Source organism: Bombina bombina, chromosome 4 (genome assembly GCF_027579735.1).
Source record: "Bombina bombina isolate aBomBom1 chromosome 4, aBomBom1.pri, whole genome shotgun sequence".
Classification (NCBI taxonomy): domain Eukaryota; kingdom Metazoa; phylum Chordata; class Amphibia; order Anura; family Bombinatoridae; genus Bombina; species Bombina bombina.
In genome coordinates, this window is record NC_069502.1 from 456084389 (window position 1) to 456101473 (window position 17085).

The window sequence follows — 17085 nt, forward strand, 5'->3', positions numbered from 1 at the left end:
CTTACTTGTGGGATATTCTCTTCCCCAACAGGAAATGGCAAAGAGCCCAGCAAAGCTGGTCACATGATCCCTCCTAGGCTCCGCCTACCCCAGTCATTCGACCGACGTTAAGGAGGAATAATAGCATAGGAGAAACCATATGGTACCGTGGTGACTGTAGTTAAAGAAAATAAATTATCAGACCTGATTAAAAAAACCAGGGCGGGCCGTGGACCGGACACACCGTTGGAGAAAGAAATTTATCAGGTAAACATAAATTCTGTTTTCTCCAACATAGGTGTGTCCGGTCCACGGCGTCATCCTTACTTGTGGGAACCAATACCAAAGCTTTAGGACACGGATGAAGGGAGGGAGCAAATCAGGTCACCTAAATGGAAGGCACCACGGCTTGCAAAACCTTTCTCCCAAAAATAGCCTCAGAAGAAGCAAAAGTATCAAACTTGTAAAATTTGGTAAAAGTGTGCAGTGAAGACCAAGTCGCTGCCCTACATATCTGATCAACAGAAGCCTCGTTCTTGAAGGCCCATGTGGAAGCCACAGCCCTAGTGGAATGAGCCGTGATTCTTTCGGGAGGCTGCCGTCCGGCAGTCTCGTAAGCCAATCTGATGATGCTTTTAATCCAAAAAGAGAGAGAGGTAGAAGTTGCTTTTTGACCTCTCCTTTTACCTGAATAAACAACAAACAGGGAAAATGTTTGTCTAAAATCCTTTGTAGCATCTAAATAGAATTTTAGAGCGCGAACAACATCCAAATTGTGCAACAAGCGTTCCTTCTTTGAAACTGGTTTCGGGCACAGAGAAGGTACGATAATCTCCTGGTTAATGTTTTTGTTAGAAACAACTTTTGGAAGAAAACCAGGTTTAGTACGTAAAACCACCTTATCTGCATGGAACACCAGATAAGGAGGAGAACACTGCAGAGCAGATAATTCTGAAACTCTTCTAGCAGAAGAAATTGCAACTAAAAACAAAACTTTCCAAGATAATAACTTAATATCAACGGAATGTAAGGGTTCAAACGGAACCCCCTGAAGAACTGAAAGAACTAAATTGAGACTCCAAGGAGGAGTCAAAGGTTTGTAAACAGGCTTGATTCTAACCAGAGCCTGAACAAAGGCTTGAACATCTGGCACAGCTGCCAGTTTTTTGTGAAGTAACACCGACAAGGCAGAAATCTGTCCCTTCAGGGAACTTGCCGATAATCCTTTTTCCAATCCTTCTTGAAGGAAGGATAGAATCCTAGGAATCTTAACCTTGTCCCAAGGGAATCCTTTAGATTCACACCAACAGATATATTTTTTCCAAATTTTATGGTAAATCTTTCTAGTTACAGGCTTTCTGGCCTGAACAAGAGTATCGATAACAGAATCTGAGAAACCTCGCTTCGATAAAATCAAGCGTTCAATCTCCAAGCAGTCAGCTGGAGTGAAACCAGATTCGGATGTTCGAACGGACCCTGAACAAGAAGGTCTCGTCTCAAAGGTAGCTTCCAAGGTGGAGCCGATGACATATTCACCAGATCTGCATACCAAGTCCTGCGGGGCCACGCAGGAGCTATCAAGATCACCGACGCCCTCTCCTGATTGATCCTGGCTACCAGCCTGGGGATGAGAGGAAACGGCGGGAACACATAAGCTAGTTTGAAGGTCCAAGGTGCTACTAGTGCATCCACTAGAGCCGCTTTGGGATCCCTGGATCTGGACCCGTAGCAAGGAACTTTGAAGTTCTGACGAGAGGCCATCAGATCCATGTCTGGAATGCCCCAAAGTTGAGTGACTTGGGCAAAGATTTCCGGATGGAGTTCCCACTCCCCCGGATGCAATGTCTGACGACTCAGAAAATCCGCTTCCCAATTTTCCACTCCCGGGATGTGGATAGCAGACAGGTGGCAGGAGTGAGACTCCGCCCATAGAATGATCTTGGTCACTTCTTCCATCGCTAGGGAACTCCTTGTTCCCCCCTGATGGTTGATATACGCAACAGTCGTCATGTTGTCTGATTGAAACCGTATGAACTTGGTCCTCGCTAGCTGAGGCCAAGCCTTGAGAGCATTGAATATCGCTCTCAGTTCCAGAATATTTATCGGTAGAAGAGATTCTTCCCGAGACCAAAGACCCTGAGCTTTCAGGGATCCCCAGACCGCGCCCCAGCCCATCAGACTGGCGTCGGTCGTGACAATGACCCACTCTGGTCTGTGGAATGTCATCCCTCGTGACAGGTTGTCCAGGGACAGCCACCAACGGAGTGAGTCTCTGGTCCTCTGATTTACTTGTATCTTTGGAGACAAGTCTGTATAGTCCCCATTCCACTGACTGAGCATGCACAGTTGTAACGGTCTTAGATGAATGCGCGCAAAAGGAACTATGTCCATTGCCGCTACCATCAACCCGATCACTTCCATGCACTGAGCTACGGAAGGAAGAGGAACGGAATGAAGTATTCGACAAGAGTCCAGGAGCTTTGTCTTTCTGGCCTCTGTTAGAAAAATCCTCATTTCTGAGGAGTCTATAATTGTTCCCAAGAAGGGAACCCTTGTTGACGGGGATAGAGAACTCTTTTCCACGTTCACTTTCCAGCCGTGCGATCTGAGAAAGGCCAGGACGATGTCCGTGTGAGCCTTTGCTCGAGGGAGGGACGACGCTTGAATCAGAATGTCGTCCAGGTAAGGTACTACTGCAATGCCCCTTGGTCTTAGCACAGCTAGAAGGGACCCTAGTACCTTTGTGAAAATCCTTGGAGCAGTGGCTAATCCGAAAGGAAGCGCCACGAACTGGTAATGTTTGTCCAGGAATGCAAACCTTAGGAACCGATGATGTTCCTTGTGGATAGGAATATGTAGATACGCATCCTTTAAATCCACCGTGGTCATGAATTGACCTTCCTGGATGGAAGGAAGGATAGTTCGAATGGTTTCCATCTTGAAAGATGGGACCTTGAGAAATTTGTTTAAGATCTTGAGATCTAGGATTGGTCTGAATGTTCCCTCTTTTTTGGGAACTATGAACAGATTGGAGTAGAACCCCATCCCTTGTTCTCTCAATGGAACAGGATGAATCACTCCCATTTTTAACAGGTCTTCTACGCAAAGTAAGAACGCCTGTCTTTTTATGTGGTCTGAAGACAACTGAGACCTGTGGAACCTTCCCCTTGGGGGAAGTCCCTTGAATTCCAGAAGATAACCCTGGGAGACTATTTCTAGCGCCCAAGGATCCAGAACATCTCTTGCCCAAGCCTGAGCGAAGAGAGAGAGTCTGCCCCCCACCAGATCCGGTCCCGGATCGGGGGCCGATATTTCATGCTGTCTTGGTAGCAGTGGCAGGTTTCTTTGCCTGCTTTCCCTTGTTCCAGCCTTGCATTGGTCTCCAAGCTGGCTTGGCCTGAGAAGTATTACCTTCTTGCTTAGAGGACGTAGCACCTTGGGCTGGTCCGTTTTTACGAAAGGGACGAAAATTAGGTCTATTTTTTGCCTTGAAAGGCCGATCCTGAGGAAGGGCATGGCCCTTACCCCCAGTGATATCAGAGATAATCTCTTTCAAGTCAGGACCAAACAGCGTTTTCCCCTTGAAAGGAATGTTTAGTAGCTTGTTCTTGGAAGACGCATCAGCCGACCAAGATTTCAACCAAAGCGCTCTGCGCGCCACAATAGCAAACCCAGAATTCTTAGCCAATTTGAGAGCATTGACTCTGTCCATAATCTCCTCATAAGGAGGCGAGTCACTATCGAGCACCTTAATCAGTTCATCAAACCAGAAATATGCGGCTGTAGTGACAGGGACAATGCATGAAATGGGTTGTAGAAGGTAAACCTGCTGAACAAACATCTTTTTAAGCAAACCTTCTAATTTTTTATCCATAGGATCTTTGAAAGCACAACTATCCTCTATGGGAATAGTGGTGCGTTTGTTTAAAGTAGAAACCGCTCCCTCGACCTTGGGGACTGACTGCCATAAGTCCTTTCTGGGGTCGACCATAGGAAACAATTTTTTAAATATGGGGGGAGGGACGAAAGGAATACCGGGCCTTTCCCATTCTTTATTAACAATGTCCGCCACCCGCTTGGGTATAGGAAAAGCTTCTGGGAGCCCCGGCACCTCTAGGAACTTGTCCATTTTACATAGTTTCTCTGGGATGACCAAATTTTCACAATCATCCAGAGTGGATAATACCTCCTTAAGCAAAATGCGGAGATGTTTCAATTTAAATTTAAAAGTAATCACATCAGATTCAGCCTGCTGAGAAATATTCCCTAAATCAGTAATTTCTCCCTCAGACAAAACCTCCCTGGCCCCCTCAGATTGGGTTAGGGGCCCTTCAGAGATATTAATATCAGCGTCGTCATGCTCTTCAGTAACTAAAACAGAGCATCCACGCTTACGCTGAACAGGGTTCATTTTGGCTAAAATGTTTTTGACAGAATTATCCATTACAGCCGTTAATTGTTGCATAGTAAGGAGTATTGGCGCGCTAGATGTACTAGGGGCCTCCTGAGTGGGCAAGACTCGTGTAGACGAAGGAGGGAATGATGCAGTACCATGCTTACTCCCCTCACTTGAGGAATCATCTTGGGCATCATTGTCATTATCACATAAATCACATTTATTTAAATGAATAGGAATTCTGGCTTCCCCACATTCAGAACACAGTCTATCTGGTAGTTCAGACATGTTAAACAGGCATAAACTTGATAAGAAAGTACAAAAAACGTTTTGAAATAAAACCGTTACTGTCACTTTAAATTTTAAACTGAACACACTTTATTACTGCAATTGCGAAAAAACATGAAGGAATTGTTCAAAATTCACCAAACTTTCACCACAGTGTCTTAAAGCCTTGAAAATATTGCACACCAAATTTGGAAGCTTTAACCCTTAAAATAACGGAACCGGAGCCGTTTTAAGCTTTAACCCCTTTACAGTCCCTGGTATCTGCTTTGCTGAGACCCAACCAAACCCAAGGGGAATACGATACCAAATGATGCCTTCAGAAGTCTTTTATAAGTAACAGAGCTCCTCTCACATGCGACTGCATGCCATGCCTCTCAAAAACAAGTGCGCAACACCGGCGCGAAAATGAGACTCTGCCTATGCTTTGGGAAAGCCCCTAAAGAATAAGGTGTCTAAAACAGTGCCTGCCGATATTATTATATCAAAATACCCAGAATAAATGATTCCTCAAGGCTAAATAAGTGTTAATATCAATCGATTTAGCCCAAAAAATGTCTACAGTCTAAATAAGCCCTTGTGAAGCCCTTATTTACAATCGTAATAAACATGGCTTACCGGATCCCATAGGGAAAATGACAGCTTCCAGCATTACATCGTCTTGTTAGAATGTGTCATACCTCAAGCAGCAAAGACTGCAAACTGTTCCCCCAACTGAAGTTAATGCTCTCAACAGTCCTGTGTGGAACAGCCATGGATTTTAGTTACGGTTGCTAAAATCATTTTCCTCATACAAACAGAATTCTTCATCTCTTTTCTGTTTCTGAGTAAATAGTACGTACCAGCACTATTTGAAAATAACAAACTCTTGATTGAATAATGAAAAACTACAGTTAAACACTAAAAAACTCTAAGCCATCTCCGTGGAGATGTTGCCTGTACAACGGCAAAGAGAATGACTAGGGTAGGCGGAGCCTAGGAGGGATCATGTGACCAGCTTTGCTGGGCTCTTTGCCATTTCCTGTTGGGGAAGAGAATATCCCACAAGTAAGGATGACGCCGTGGACCGGACACACCTATGTTGGAGAAAGATGGTATCACCAATAAAATTATTAGCATGTTATAGAATAATAATAATGCTATAAAATTATGATCTGTTACTTGTTGCGCTAAAGCTTCTAACCAAAAAGTTGAAGCTGCAGCAACATCCGCTAAAAATATAGCAGGTCTAAGAAGATTACCTGAACATAAGTAAGCTTTTCTTAGAAAGGATTCAATTTTCCTATCTAAAGGATCCTTAAATGAAGTACTATCTGCCATAGGAATAGTAGTACATTAGCAGGAGTAGAGACAGCCCCATAACCTTAGGGATTTTTGTCCCAAAAAACTCTAATCTGTCAGATGGCACAGGATATAATTTGCTTAAACGTCTAGAAGGAGTAAATAAATTACCCAAATTATTCCATTCCCTGGAAATTACTTCAGAAATAGCATCAGGGAGATAAAACACCTCTGGAATAACTACCTTATTTAAACGTTTACATTTAGTATCAAGAGGACCAGAATCCTCTATTTCTAATGCAAATAACACTACTTTAAGTAAAGAACGAATAAATTCCATCTTGGACAAATACAAAGATTTATCAGCATCAAAATGATGATGTTCATTTAAAAATTCATCTGAAAAAAAGAGAAGTTTTAAAAGACTTTTATGTATACTAGAAGGAGAAATAACAGACATAGCCTTCTTAATGGATTTAAAATAAATAAAATCTCTTATGTTATCAGGAACACTCTGAAAATTAGATGTTGACGGAACAGCAACAGGTAATGTAACAGTACTAAAGGAAATTTTATCTGCATTAATAAGTTTGACATGACATGCAATACAAATAACAGCTGGAGAAACAGATACCAAAAGTTTATAGCAGACTTAGCTTGGTAGCTCCAGCACTGTGCAGTGATTTTCCTGTAGTAACTTCTGACTCAGTTGCAATGTGGAACATCTTGCAATATGTAAAAGAAAAAAAACAACATATAAAGCAAAATTGATCAAATTCCTTAAATGACAGTTTCAGGAATGGGAAAAAAAATGCCAGTGAACAAGCTTCTAGCAACCAGAAGCAATAAATAATGAGACTTAAATAATGTGGAGACAAAAATGACGCCCAAATTTTTTAGCGCCAAAAAAGACGCCCACATTATCTGGCGCCTAAATGCTTTTGGCGCCAAAAATGACGCCACATCCGGAACGCCGACATTTTTGGCGCAAAATAACGTCAAAGAATGACGCAACTTCCGGCGACACGTATGACGCCGGAAACGGAAATAGAATTTTTGCGCCAAAAAAGTCCGCGCCAAAAATGACGCAATAAAATGAAGCATTTTCAGCCCCCGCGAGCCTAACAGCCCACAGGGAAAAAGTCAAATTTTAAGGTAAAATATGTTAAATTAAAATGCATTATCCCAAATATGAAACTGACTGTCTGAAAAATAAGGAAAGTTGAACATTCTGAGTCAAGGCAAATAAATGTTTGAATACATATATTTAGAACTTTATAAACAAAGTGCCCAACCATAGCTAGGAGTGTCACAGAAAATAAGACTTACTTACCCCAGGACACTCATCTACATATAGCAGATAGCCAAACCAGTACTGAAACGAGAATCAGCAGAGGTAATGGTATATATAAGAGTATATCGTCGATCTGAAAAGGGAGGTAAGAGATGAATCTCTACGACCGATAACAGAGAACCTATGAAATAGACCCCGTAGAAGGAGATCACTGCATTCAAATAGGCAATACTCTCCTCACATCCCTCTGACATTCACTGCACGCTGAGAGGAAAACCGGGCTCCAACTTGCTGCGGAGCGCATATCAACGTAGAATCTAGCACAAACTTACTTCACCACCTCCATCGGAGGCAAAGTTTGTAAAACTGAATTGTGGGTGTGGTGAGGGGTGTATTTATAGGCATTTTAAGGTTTGGGAAACTTTGCCCCTCCTGGTAGGAATGTATATCCCATACGTCACTAGCTCATGGACTCTTGCTAATTACATGAAAGAAATAATGTGGAAGGACATGGCGGATACTGAACCACATTTAAACTGGCTAACGCATGCACAGATAACGCACTTTGTCTCTTCACACAAAAATAAGAAATCATTGCTAAGACATATGACTGACTTTGAAAAAAACTGCACTACAGGGCGTCCCTGCCCTCACTTAATTTCTGTTCTATATAAGAATCTCCAATTGCATGACACAGATCACCTCCCAACTTGCACAAAGGCTCAGGGAAGAGAGCTGGGCATAGAATTAACATCAAAAACCTGGAAAAGTATATTCATCAATAACAAAATTGCCTCCATATCGGCGCAGGAGACTAACCTTGGTCAAACAGAATTAAATAGGGTGGACCATGCGCAGGGCAAGGACCAAATTAAACGTAAGACTCAGACTGGACCGATGCTTCAGGGAATGCACAATCTCACAATTTTACTGGCCAAGGTAATTATAGGGAGACCCAAAAAAGAGGAATCGGACCTAGCATAAGTGAACCCTTACTTGCTACCCCCATAGAGCCGTATCTGTATCAACACCAATCTTAAGCTCGTATAGATAGGATACAGGTCCCAAAAGCGGCCCATGAAGTGGGGACATAAGTTAAGATTCCACAGACATGATTATACACTCCTATTTGTACAGCAGAGCGGATTAACTTAAATCTGTAATATGTTTTGTTTTAAAGCAATGTACATTATATTGATTTGATGTTTTGTTTTTTGTTTTATATTGTGTAATCACAAATATTTTAATAAAGCTTTTTGAAGAAACCCCCCCCCCACAAAAAAGGGTGGGTCTCATGGACTCTTGCCACTATGAAAGAAATTAATTTATCAGGTAAGTTCTTACATAAATTATGTTTCCTTTCATGTAAGTGGCAAGAGTCCATGAGCTAGTGACATATGGGATAAAATACCCAAGATGTGGAAGTCCACAAGTCACTAGAGAGGGAGGGATAAAATAAAAAGTTATTTCCGCTGAGAAATGAAATCCAAAAAAATAATTAAGTTTTCTTAAAAAATTTCAGAAAAACTCAAATCAAAGGCATTAGAATCAAACTGAGACAACTGCCTGAAGAACCTTTCTACCAAAGGCTGCTTCCGAAGAAGCAAACACATCAAAATGGTAAAATTTAGTAAAAGTATGCAAAGAAGACCAAGTTACTGCTTTGCAAATTTGATCAACTGAAGCTTCATTCTTTAGAGCCAAAGAAGTGGCAACTGATCTAGTAGAATGAGCTGTAATTCTCTGAGGCAGAGACTGCCCTGCCTCCAAATAAGCTTTGTGAATCAAAAATCTCAACCAAGAAGCCAGAGAAATAGCAGAAACTTTCTGACCTTTCCTGGAGCAAGAAAAAATAACAAATAGACTAGAAGTCTTTCTGAAATCTTTAGAAGCCTCAACATAATATTTCAAAGCTCTTACCACATCCGAAGAATGTAAACACTTTTCAAGAGTTTTCTTAGGATTAGGACACAAAGAAGGAAGAACAATTTACCTATTGATGTTGTTAGAATTCACAACTTTTGGAAAAAATTTAAATTAAGTCCGCAAAACAGCTTTATCTTGATGGAAAATCAGACATGGAGACTCACAAGAGAGCAGACAATTCAGAAACTCTTCTAGCAGAAGAGATAGCCAAAGGAAATAACACTTTCCAAGAAAGTAATTTAATGTCCAGATAATGCATAGGCTCAAAAGGAGGAGCCTGTAAAATCTTCAAAACCAAATTGAGACTCCAAGGAGGAGAAATAGATTTAATACCAGGTTTAAAATGAATCAAAGCCTGAACAAAAAAAGTGAATATCAGGAAGTTTAGCAATCTTTCTATGAAATAAGACAGAACGAGCAGAAATTTGTCCTTTCAAAGTATTTGCAGACAAACCCTTATCCAAACCATCCTGAAGAAACTGTAAAATCCTAGGAATTCTAAAAGAATGCCAAGAATAATCATGAGTTGAACACCATGAAATATAGGTTTTACAAATCCGATAATAAATCTTCCTTGAGACAGACTTATGAGCCTGTATCATATTGCTAAGAGTCAGAGAAACCTCTATGACTAAGTGTTCAATTTCCATGCTATCAAATTTAGAGATTTGAAATCATGATGGAAAAATGGTCCCAAAGAAAGAAGGTCTGGCCTTAAAGGCAGTGGCCAAGGCTGGCAACTGGACATCTCGACAAGGTCCGCATACCAAAACCTGAGAGGCCAAGCTGATGCTATCAGAAACACATAAGATCGTTCCGTTATGATCTTGGAGATCACTTTTGGTAGAAGAACCAGAGGCGGAAAAATGTAAGCAGGTTGGAAAAACCAAGGAACTGCTAGAGCATCCACCATCTCCGTCTGAGGATCCTTGGACCTGGAAAGGTATCTTGGAAGCTTCTTGCTCAGACGCAAGGCCATCAGATCTATTTCTGGAGGACCCCACATCTGTACCAATTAAAAAAACACATCTGGATGGAGAGACCACTCTCCCGGATGTAAAGTCTGACGACTGAGATAATCCACTTCCCAATTGTCTATATGAATCGCAGAAATTTGACAAGAGTTGGATTCCCCCAAAAATTATCAGAGATACTTCTTCCATTGCTGAAGGACTGCGAGTCCCCCCTTGATGATTGATATATGCCACTGTAATGACATTGTCTGTTTGAAATTGAATATAAAATTCTCTCTTCAATAGATGTCAGGCCTGAAGAGCTCTGAAAATAGCACAAGTTCTAAAATATCGATTGGTAACCTCGCCTCCTGAGGTTCCCAAACCCCTTATGCTATCAGAGACCCCCAGACAGCTCCCCAACCTGAAAGACTTGCATCTGTTGTGATCACAGTCCAGAAAGGACGAACAAAAGAGGCCCCTTGAACCATAAGGTGATGGTTTAAACACCAAGTTAGAGAGAGTGTTGAATGTTGGGATTTAAGTATATCAACTGTGATATCCGAGTATAATCCCTGCACCATTGGTGCAACATGCAAAGCTGTAGATGTCTCATATGAAAACGAGCAAAGGGGATCGCGTCCAATGCTGCAGTCATTAGACCTAAAACATTCTTCCACCTCTCTCCAACTCTTCTTCTCATATATTGTCGACGATTGGACCCAAAATCTTCAAACTTGAATTTATCACTCCATAATACCCTTTTCCACTGATCTTCATTCTAATATTTATGACCTTTAACATATCTTAAGCCTTTTCACCCTAAGGGAAGTGACACTTAACAGCTTTGCTCAGTTGCTCTTTGCCTTCTCCTGCTGGCCAGGAGTTGAATATCCCACTAGAAATTGGAATGAAGTCGTGGACTCTCCATGCCATAGGAAAGAAAAGTGGTTTCTTGATGGCTACACTTCCACAAATACCATTCCTTATGAAGCTTCTTCGGACTGTAGAAGGGTCAACTTGGCATCCTGATAAAGCTGCTCGATGTTGAGCCAGGTCCTTGCTGGCTCTCAAAGAAGAAACTTTGATAAACTTCTCATCAGATTTTGAATTTTTTTCTTGGCCTTCCAATCCTTTTTTGTCCTTGACCTCTTCTGATTCTTCAAATTTCTTATAACAGCTTGAATACCACATCTTGAGTATCCAGGTTGTTTGCTGACTTCCCTTTGAGAGTTACCGTGCAGATGAAAAAGTATGATTTTATGTCTGTCAAATTCCATGATCTTCGGCATTTTAAATGGAATGATGTGATTTAAATTTAGTCTTATTAGCAAGCTTCCAATTAATTAAACTCATACCACATGTGTATGTAATGCTCAAGCATGTCTTGCACAAACCTGGTGTAAACAAAACTTTTTTAAAGCAGTCATTTTGACATGAAATAGTAGGACAAATACAGGTGTTAGCAATGACATTAATTAGGGTTCCATTCCATTTAGGTTTACAAAAGCCAGGTTCCTGCTATTGCTCAAGTGTAAGGGGAGGTCACACTAAATACATGCCACTTTAGCCTAAAGCTGTTTTTTCTGTTTTTTAATACTGCATACAAATATCCTGTATTTTCAGGTTGTATTCTAATAAAGAGACTGAGAAATAATTATCTTTGGTCATTATACCATTGCTAAAACAGCAAATCTAATAGTGGCCTAAGACTATTGAACAGTACTGTATATATAAAAAACAAAAAAACAACCCTAAAAAGCATACTGGCAGACTGTCTGGCAGTACCTAAGATGGTGGGGATGAGTGTATGGGGGGTGGGGGGGAGAGAAAGCTGTATGGGAGGGAACTGGGGGTAGGAGGATAAGCTCTACACAACAGCTAAAATTAACCTTACAAGCTACTTGATTAACCCCTTCACTGTCGGGAATAATAATAGTATGTTGCGCAGCTGCAATTAGTCTTCTTATTACCAAGAACCAATGGAAAGCCATGCATGTCTGCTATTTATAAACAAAATGGGATCCCAGAGAAGCTTTTAAAATTATTTGTGTCATGAATGCACAAGTGGTATGTAAATAAATAATTTCAGTGAGAAAACCAAAGTTTGTGAAAAAGTGAATGCTTTTTTATATGATCACATTTGGCGGTAGCATGAAATATACCAAAATGGGCATAAATCAATACCTTGGGATGTCTACTTAAAAATATATATATAGTTTTAACAGGTGAATAAAAACATAAATTAGGACTTGCCAGATAATTTCCTTTCCTTAAATACAGGGAGAGTCCACAGCTGCATTCATTACTTGTGGGAATATAGAACTTGGCCACCAGGAGGAGGCAAAGACACCCCAGCCAAAGGCTTAAATACCTCCCCCCACTTCCCTCATCCCCCAGTCATTCTGCCGAGGGAACAAGGAACAGTAGGAGAAATATCAGGGTAAAAAAGGTGCCAGAAGAAAAAACAATTTAAAATTTAGGGCCGCCCACCGGAGAGCGCGGGCAGGAGCTGTGGACTCTCCCTGTATCGAAAGAAAGGAAATTATCTGGTAAGTCATAATTTATGTTTTCCTTCTACATAGAGGGAAAGTCCATAGCTGCATTCATTACTTGTGGGAAAATTATACCCAAGCTACAGAGGACACTGAATGCTAACGGAAGGGACAAATAAGAGGCGGCACAAACTGAGGGCACCACAGCCTGCAAGAAACCAACTCCCGAAGGCTTCCATAGAAGCAAAAATTCAAGGAAAAAAAGAATGTTAGGTTGAAAGGAGGACCAAGCATCTGTCCAACAGAACCATAGGAACTCATGTCAGAGACCCACAAAGATGTAACTGCACTCGAACTGAGACATAAACCTATGAGGAGGCTCGTGTCCCGCTGTCTCCTAAAGCCAGCTAAACACACACCACCACCAAGGAGGAGGAAGATAATCAGCTTCCAAACCTTGCACTCCCCAGAAATGAATAACCTAAAGGATATACGACCATCTAGGGAGAAAAAAACTCAGAAAACCCTATTAGCAGGAAGAACATATTGTAATAGTTGCAACACCTGATTATGAAACGTGGAACTAAACTACAAACTAAATAGGTCCTTGAATAAGATTCAACGACCACCTCTCGAACAGGTACAAAGGAGACCCGATTTAACTCCTGAAGAATAAATCCAACACCAAAGGAGCAGGAAAAATACTTGCTGGTCCCGCCGCAGGCAGTGCCTTAGCAAATAACTAAACCCTTGGAAAAACTACCTGTAAAAAAATACCAGAGAAAGGAACCACAGCTGGGTCCATCTGCAACCTTCCACTTGCCAGGCAGCTAGGCCAACCCAGATTATCTAGGCAGGCAACCCCTCAAACAAGAACTAGCTACACAAACCCTTCACCAGCTCATTTTAGAGGGGAAGAAGATACTCTAGGATCCAGAAGAAAGTCCGGACAAGCTAGGCCCTCGACACAAGAAGGGACACCTCCACGCCTAAATTAGGAAACTAGTACCAAAAACAAAAACTGAAGGGAAGACCGAAAAGAAAACTTTCTCTCGGGTAGGTCTCAGCGCACCCTGGCAAATCGCCCCGGAAGGCACAATAGGCCATGACCCGGTAGATCCCCACAACAAGGGAACTCTCATATAGCGAAGCCTACAAATCGTGATAACGCACTCACGTGTAATAAAAAGTACAACAGTCTCACAGACGCCCACTCCAAGGAGAAGCGAGCCATTCTCGAAAGAGAGAGACATGGCCGAAAAAAAGGTTACAAAAGACCTCCTTAGATTTTAAGAAAACTGCCACAGCAGGATTCAAAACTCCAAGCCTACAGCTTGCTAAACCGGAACCCATCTTGAGGCCACGAAGTCCTGTGGACCTCAGATGAGAACTCGATCTGCTTTCCTCAGATCCACAGTCGATATCCAATGAAAAAAACAGAACAAACGGACGATCGCAAGTAACATCCGTTCCGAAAGAGCACGCTCCGAGAAAGAGATGCCACCAGAGCCGTGGTGGACCTCCGGCCACCACCAATTCGAGACCCTCTCGTCTACACTGGAGGGACTCACTCAGTCACAAAGAATTTACTAAGAGGCCCCGACTGGTATGAAGCCAGCAAACCAGACATCAGTGCAAAATGCTCGACTGGGAAGAGAAACCCCCAAGAGAATTGGAAGGAAAATTCTGAGCCACAGATTCCAGAAACCACTCTCACCCTGCTGACAGGGAAAATATCAAGATAAAACTGCCCCAGTGTACAAGGATAAAGATCCTCCAACACTGGAAGATCAGAACCGAACACTGGAGAACGAATCCCCAATCGGTAACCAAAGGAAAGACTGCTCAGACAGAAACAAAAACCCCAATGCTATGTTAAAGACGCGGACTGGGCTGAATCTGTCACTCCCCCCACCATGCCAATGAAGGCCTGAAGGTGAATTAGAGGGCAGAAACCGATAAAGTATTCTAACTTTGCAGGAAGAAAAGCAAAGAGCCTTCCTGTCTGTAAGACCAAGCTGTGCCCAAGGAGCCAATCTGGTGTCAACACTAGACAATCAGGTCTAGGCCCACCTCTGAGGGTGGAATTAGCAGAAATCAATCCCAAAAAGGTCTACTAGTGGACTGGGAACCCCAGAACTGTCAAGACTCAGGAGCCACTGCAGCACCAAGAAACAGGTTAATGCCACAATAAACTTCAGATCCCAAAGAAAGCTTAGCATACAAAACGAGGTTGCAGAAGAAATAACGGTCCCTAGGACCCAGGCCTGCTTAAACAAGGAAGGAATAAATGGGTATCCAGCAACAGCAGCTGGATTCAAACCCTCAACCCTTGAGAAGCAAAGCCACAGAGATAACCAGGCTACACTGGACTGCTCTAGGCCAGAAATATATCATCATCCTAAATCCCAGTAAAAAGAACCATGTATTCACACTGACCAAAGAGATTTAAAAGCTCTGCCTAAAATCATCGGACCCATAAAGGACCGGAAAAGCCCCACCCCATTGGACCATACCAACAGTGTAAAGACACTGTGAAGGGTACCGGGACAAGACTCCAAACGTCACCTAGTCCAGAAAAGCCCAAAGGAAAGGCTCAACTATGTCCTATAGGACTCCCAGACCCCTATAATCCAGCATCAAGCGCCCATCCAAAAGAACCTAAGACAGGTTCTGCCTGTCCTCTGGTATAGACGGACCTGCTCTGCCTGGACCAGAAGAGCTCCTTCTCTAAAGTAGAAGGAAAGAACAGACCTAACTATTACCCAAAACATGTCCTGCCCGTCATCAAGGGTACAGCACGTCTGTCATAGAAAACATAACAAAAAGTATTCTTAAGTCCCAGCAGTGCTAGGAAACGGAGAATAACAAAACGGAAATAAGCTCAGAGGCTTAACTTTCATTCTAGAAAATTGAGGGAACATTACCCCGACCAGAGACCTAGAAGCTTCCATTGGAAAACTTCAACAATCTCTGACTATCAAAGACGATAGTAACAAAATCCCATGTGACAAAACATCCTTCTAAGATTTTCTATAACAACCCAGAGCACTAAAAAACAAAAAACTATCCGAAAAGGAATAGCAAAGCAAAGAAAAACAGGCAACCGCCCTGAAAAAGGAGAGTGAAAACAAAATACAGGTCCGGCCTGTAATACGACACAATCCCCCATAGAGCTTGGAACTGGTATTCTAAATAAAACATTAAACAAAAAAGGTAACACAAGATGACAAGGAATAGGATTCCCGTCCTTCCCTCGTCTAGTTAAGATCGTTATCAGATTTAGAGGACTGAGATGCAACTGACGGATCAGTATTAGGCACCTCTAACATTGGCAAAACCTCTCTCAGGAGTAAACGCAGGCGTGCCAATCTAAATGCTAAGCCCTCCGCAGTCGGAGGACCCAAGTCAGCAGACTCCAACCCAGGAGGATCTCCCTCTGAAGACTCAGAGGGAACGGCATCCCCAGAGTACTAATCGGATACAATTGTTATTTTACACGAGTGTCCATGGGCAGGGAAGCCTGGATTACCCCTTTGCTTAGGCGTAGCAGGGATAGGTAACATAGCTAAGGCCGTAGAGATGGCCATGCAGAACTGCATAGTAACCTCTAGTGTAAACAAACCCCTTACAGGCGAAGGAGGGTCGGAACCCAGGACAACTGCATATGTATGAACAGAATCTAGGGAACACACCTCACTGGACAAAAAGTCCTCAGAGGCAGATGGCTCAATGGTCTCTAACATCTCAACATTGGTTGATGAGAACATCCTATTGCGGCATACGGAACATAATTGAGAGGGCTGGAGTACCCGGGCCTCCTCACAATATACACAGGTATCAAAATCTGTATCGGGTGAATCTTCTAAAATAACAGAATCCTCCATAACACGTCTACATCAAATTATAGAAAATGAAAATCAACTGGCACCTTATACCCCCAATGGCTGGGGCACTCACCACCTCCTATGACCCAGACAGACAGAGAAGATGCTCCTCTCTGAAGACACCCGGTGAGGAATCGGAAGATTGCAAAAAAACGTGACCACTCCCAGTCACATGGTACTCATGCAGGACCTGTTCCTGCTAAGGAAAAAGCATGCCATCTTAATAAAAAAACATAATTTATGTAAGAACTTCTAAAAATAAATTCATTTCTTTCATATTGGCAAGAGTCCCTGAGCTAGTGACGTATGGGATATACATTCCTACCAGGAGGGGCAAAGTTTCCCAAGCCTCAAAATGCCTATAAATACACCCCCCACCACACCTACAATTCAGTTTAACGAATAGCCAAGAAGTGGGGTGATAAGAAAGGAGCGAAAGCATCAACAAGGAATTGGAATAATTGTGCTTTATACAAAATCATAACCACCACAAAAAGGATGGGCCTCATGGACTCTTGCCAATAAGAAAGAAATGAATTTATCAGGTAAGTTCTTACATAAATTATGTTTTCTTTCATGTAATTGGCAA

At 42.2% G+C, this 17085-nt stretch overlaps 1 protein-coding gene across 1 annotated transcript in view; it reads right to left on the minus strand.

Moving 5' to 3' along the window:
* LRCH3 (leucine rich repeats and calponin homology domain containing 3) overlaps positions 1–17085 on the minus strand; it is a gene marked incomplete in the record, with an annotated part of 799481 nt that overhangs the window by 448776 nt on the left and 333620 nt on the right.